The sequence below is a fragment of the Cydia fagiglandana genome, chromosome 23 (genome assembly GCF_963556715.1).
Source record: "Cydia fagiglandana chromosome 23, ilCydFagi1.1, whole genome shotgun sequence".
NCBI classification, from domain to species: domain Eukaryota; kingdom Metazoa; phylum Arthropoda; class Insecta; order Lepidoptera; family Tortricidae; genus Cydia; species Cydia fagiglandana.
This window is the reverse complement of record NC_085954.1, coordinates 11,017,526-11,023,525: the sequence shown is the minus strand read 5'-3', so window position 1 is coordinate 11,023,525 and position 6,000 is coordinate 11,017,526.

Sequence of the window (6,000 nt, the reverse complement as noted above, 5' to 3'; positions counted from 1 at the left end):
GAAAACCAAGATGATGGTTGTGAACCGTAACATCGTAAAGAAACCAAAAGCGATTGGAAACTGTGAAGTTGTATCATCGTACATATACTTGGGGTCATTGATCTCAGACAGCGGAGGCTCCGTAGATGAAATCAAGCGACGCATAGCCATTACTAGGTCTGCAATGGAGAAACTCTGCAAGATATGGAGAGACCGTAACATCACAAAGGCAACGAAGACTCGCCTCGTAAGATCTCTCGTTTTCCCAGTGTTGCTTTACGGTGCTGAAACGTGGACAGTGAGAGAGAGTGAACGAAAACGCATAGATGCTTTGGAAATGTGGTGCTGGAGAAGGATGCTGCGAATATCATGGACTCAGCGTCGCACTAATATATCCATTCTCCAGGAGCTCAAAGTTACACAAAGACTTTCGGCAATCGTTCACTCTCGTATCCTTAGCTACTTCGGTCACGTTACGCGCAGGGAAGACGACGCCATGGAGAGGCTGGTAGTTCAAGGCAGAGTGGATGGAACAAGACCCAGATTGCGGCCTTCAATGCGCTGGACCGACCAAATTAAAACTCTCACCGGGTCACCTTTAAATATGTGCGTGCGGAATGCAATAAATAGAGAAGCATGGCGGGAAACAACAAAAAAGGCCGTACAACGACCTCAATGACCACGACTGCTCTGACAAGAGTATCCGACTAAGAAGAAAGAAGAAGAAGACTGAAATGATCTATAAACAAGAAGTGACAAGACAGCTCAGCAGATGTGTCCCATCTAACAATATTGACGAAGAGTGGCAGAGTATAAAAACACCAGTGACAAGTTCAGCTAAGAGCACTATCGGAGAAGCAAAACGTTCAAAAAATATGGAATGGTTCGATAAGGAATACGAGGAAGCCCTCAATAAAAAGAATGAAATGCGGCTTAAATATCTCCAAAACAATGGCTTAGAAAACAAGGAACTTTATAAGAACGAGAGGAACAAATGCAGCAAAATGGCGAGACGCAAAAAGATAAATATGGAAAGGGAGAGGTTTAGAAGAATGGAGGATTTGAGGGTGCGTCATTTCGTACGACCTTTTTACAAGGAAATAAACAGCCTACGTAGTGGATATCAGCCTAAAACCAATGCATGCCAAAATACCTCTGAAAGTCTTCTCACGGAAAAGGCAGATGTGCTTAGGAGATGGAGAGAACACTTTAACGATCTCCTGAACATACCGCAAACAGACACGGAAAAAGTGCCCATTTACTTTGACGTTGAAGAACGATTACAACCGCCTACTCGGTTAGAAGTCCAGCGGGCCATGCGTTGCCTGAAGAATAACAAGGCACCGGGGCTTGATACTATTACCTCAGAGTTACTCAAAAAAGGAGGCAGCAATCTTGAGGAGCGAATGTTTAGACTCGTATCTATGATATCGGAAGAAGAAAAGACGGCAGAAGATAGGAATCTAGGTATTATTGTGCCTATCTTCAAAAAAGGAACCAAGAGCATCTGTAGCAATTACCGAGGTATATCGGTTTTGTCTGCGGCTTATAAAGTTTTATCAGGAGTCGTGTATAGGCGCCTATGCGGCTATGCTGAAGAGATATTAGGAGAATATCAATGCGGATTCAGGCCTATCCTCTCTACTGTAGACCAGATTCACCTACTGCGGTAAACACTGGAAAAGGCATACGAATATAACATCGACCTACATCACATGTTTGTGGACTTCAAACAGGCATTTGACAGTGTTAACCGAGCACAAATACTCTCCAGCATGCTGTGTTTGGGTGTGCCAAGCAAGTTGGTTAGACTTGTGGATGCCACTTTAAAACACTTCAAATCCATTGCGGCGATACAAAACGATTTATCTGAGCCTTTTGAGATCCGTTCAGGAGTGAAGCAAGGAGATGCGCTTTTTTTTTTTTAATTATTATTATGAATGGGCTTTGTTTTCATAGTTTTCAACCTGGTACTTGAGGCTGCAACGCGTAAATTAAACATCAATGGGCTGATCGACTAGAACACAACTCAGCTTGCTGCGTATGCCGATGACATTGTCATTACCAGTAGGTCGAGAAACAGAATGGCCGATCACTGCCTAAACCTGCAGACAGAAGCCGCTACGTTTGGATTACGTGTAAACGTATCCAAAACTGAGTACCTTGCGATATCAAGGCAGACTGGACTGCCAACAAACATCTCTGTCGGCAATCAGGACATCAAAGGTGTGAGCATCTTCAAGTATCTAGGAGCGACGGTTAACTTTCAGAACAAAACTAACGAAGAGGTAAGGGCTGAGATGGGCGGGTCACCTTGAAAGGCTTCCGGACAAGAGGGCACCAAAAGTCATGACAAGGTGGACGCCGCAACAAAAAAGACCGAAAGGCAGGCCTAAGAAGCGTTGGATAGATTGTGTAGAAGAAGATCTTAGGAAGATGGGAAAGTTTACCAACTGGAAGAAGGTCGCCAGGCACCGCGACTACTGGAGGAAGATTGTGGAGGAGGCCAAGACCCACAAAGGGTTGTAGCGCCAACGGAAGTAAGAAGTAAGTAATTTTATAGTAGTTTGACGTCTATGACAATACTTCCACATTCTGTGCTATCAAATAAGCTGCAGAGTTTGCGTAGCCTGATGCTGATTATCATACTTTAAAGTGGAAAACCCGTGGAGAGTTAAAATGGAGAAAAAGAACTTAATTTAATACATTTCGACACTTCAGTTCGATCGCTCTTAATCAACTGAGCTACAAAGCTTATATTAGACGCATAGCGACATCAGAATTCTACTGTAAGAATTTTCTATATTTAACGAGATTGGATTTCCCAAGTTATACCTATTGAGATTTCACCAATAATAAGATGCTTACTGATACTAAAGTAAATTCTATCAAGCAGATACACCTGCTAGCGATAATACACAATGTGACGGTGCGTATAACGAAACGTTAAAATATCAACCTTCATACTAATTCTGGCACCATACAAATTCTAAATTCCCTTTTGAAATTTCAAATCCAATTCCAAATTCCATTCAATGATTTTTATTTTGAGTTCGATCACATATACTCTGATCGATGAACATCATTTTAATCTAACTGACTGTACTTCATAACTTCGTAAAATATGGCCTAAACCCTATCTAGTATCATTTTATTTAGTGAAAGTGCTGTGCTGTGTGCATAAGTTTGGGGTACTATAGTGCTCGTCTAGTGGCCCTGCACACTGCTGGTGCTTCCAGATATATATCTACATCATCACCAAGGCACATATTGTGCCTTTTTATTTAAATAATAAATACCCACTCGTCCCTGGATCCCGACTTTGATTACCTACCATCATCCCTGTGAGGCCCTTTACCTGCCCCCTCACAAATAACTGTTGCTACACAACTAGTAAATTGATAACTCTAAATAAATACCTTTTTCTCCCCTTTGGTTAAATTGGCCGTCTGGAGATTAAGCAATAAGATTAGTTTTGTTACAACATTTTCTTTTATAGTTTTATTCTAGTGCCTGTCTGTAATCAAATCCTACATGTCTGACTTACGCATACCCATGTAACTTAAATGATATAAATGTAATGGAAACCGACAGAATATAGTTAATCACTGACAACGAGTTAGAGACCGATTCGGATTTCACCATTTACGGTTTCGATCTTATTTTAACCTTATGCGGGCTGTACACACTCGTCGCGAGGCCCCTAAACAGACCGAGAACGAGTGTGTACAGTACATGCTGCTCCCTTCTCGTCTCGCTCTTCCTTGTCTCTTCTCGCGCTTCTCCGATTGGATCGGAACGGTGCCGATACTCCCGGCAAGAGGCTCTCGACGAGTGTGTATACAGCTGACATTAAAGACGCTTAAAGTAGGACCACACTACATACGACCACCGAACTAGCATGGCATCCCCCCCAAGTCCTCTTACACAACGAAGAAGAAGATGACGCTTACATTAGCACGATGCACACGCCAGCCTAAGCTACCAGTCGCCTTCACCACGGCCTCGAAACCTGGGCCCGATCAAATGGCTAGGGGTCGTGGGTTGAATAACGGTCGGTAGTCATAAAGCTGGCCCACACCAAATCACATAGTCGTATGTTCAGAAGACGACGGAGGACCGTCCCACAAGGTGGGGCGCGACACAGCCTCCTTAGCAGAAATGCGGAAGAGGCCCCTCACACCGTTCCAGAAGGATGTGGAATGATTATCCATACATCCATTTGGTGAAATTATTTTTTTGCTCTGGTTAAACAAAAGCCTTTGTTTCTTTTATGCGGAGCAGTCAGCTCCCGTTTTAATTGCACGTGTTAAAGCAACAATGTCATTTAAAAGCATCTTTCGTGATAATGTTAAGGTTTAAATTTATGTATAATTTATAACAGTTTATTCGAAACCCCATCAGCAACGGGGGTGGCAAAAACAACGGAGCATTATTTTTTGAAATAACAATATTATTGTTATCTTCGAATGGACTGTCTCATAAATTAGAACTATATAAATAGGATGGCAAAATTGGTTTGTAAATTGTTCCCGTTCACTTATGACGGCGTTTTTAGCAGTAGCCGAAATAATGAAACAATGAACAAACACAACTGTCAAACTCGTCACGTTTTATAGTTTCCGGAATGCCCAGTGGACCTCGAATATAGAAGAGTGACCGTGGGGCAAATACTCACTATCAATCTTTCACTTTGGTGACGTTGATGCACCAAAAAGCCACGTACCTTTCTGGTAATGCATGTGGGACAACATAGGCATAGAAAGAGCCACTTTTCCACACGCGTGAGGGAAAGTAGCTTTTTAAGTTACCAAATATAGCATCGTGTTGTCCAAACCAAGGTAATATTTTAACAACTACAATCGGAGAATTTTATTTTTTATCCTAATTAAGTATAATTAATAAAACATTTATAATGAAGGGTCAAAATAAGCGAGTGGCGTGGGTTACAATGGAAATTAGGTCTCTCCCAACGAGTGACGGTGAGTTTAAAACAAGAACGAAGTAAGTGTTTAAGCTGACACGAGTTGGGAAAAACCTAATTTCCACACTTGTATCATAAATAAATAACTATTTTAGTAAAAACTTTTAAAAGGGAAAACGATAGTTTTGTGGTGGGATACAGCTCTTATATTATCTCTCTCTTCGACTGCTAAGGGGTGGAGGCAACTGCTGGAGGGGCTGCCATGGAGGCACTGTAGACTTCAAACGTGTTTGATTTGCTGTTCTTAACTTATCATGTTGCCACACAAATTGCCAGAAACTTGGGTAGTGTCAGTCTTCGGGATTTGTCTCGGCTTCACCCCGCCATATGGACAACGAGACTCCAACTCTGCTCCCGCTCTTACTACCGGCGGTGTAAATTTGCACTTCGCAATTACTGTAATTGTTTAGGTCGTTTTGGTCTACCAGGCATGTCAGTTTCAGTTCTTCGCGTTTCGCGGGATGAGGCATTTGTGCTGCTGGCGCCATTCTCTCCACCCCCCAGTCGCCCAAACCTGGCTAGACCACGTCTCTCTTGACCTCGAGGCCGCTTCACAGATTTGGAGGTCAACAGGGCTCCCTCCTCACCCCTGCTGGGATGAGCGCAGAGTTAAGGGAGACCGTGTGGTACGCTTTGCAAAGTTTTTGCGCTATCCCTCGTTGCACCGCTGCCAGCTGCTTCAGGACGCTTATTTTTCTTGTGGCCGGGGCCCATTAACCTCGGAGTGAAGTCCCCAGCTTGCCTTTGCCAAACTGGAGAGCTGCTTGTTGATACCCACTGTCTTTTTACAGACTTTTTAAAGTGAGCTTGTCGTCGATGGTAACCTAGCATTTTTATTTGGCACGTATTTAACCGGTCAACTAATTAATCGAATTTTGGTAGTTTAAAATAATAGAAATGGGTACTAAAATTAATAGTTTGGCAACTAAAATGGAGCCTTAAAATATGTTAATATGAGTTGTATTTTGATGCCGTTACAGCTTTTGTTTATTTTTAGGCAGGTACCAAGTATTTATTTGGCAACTGAATTATTATAT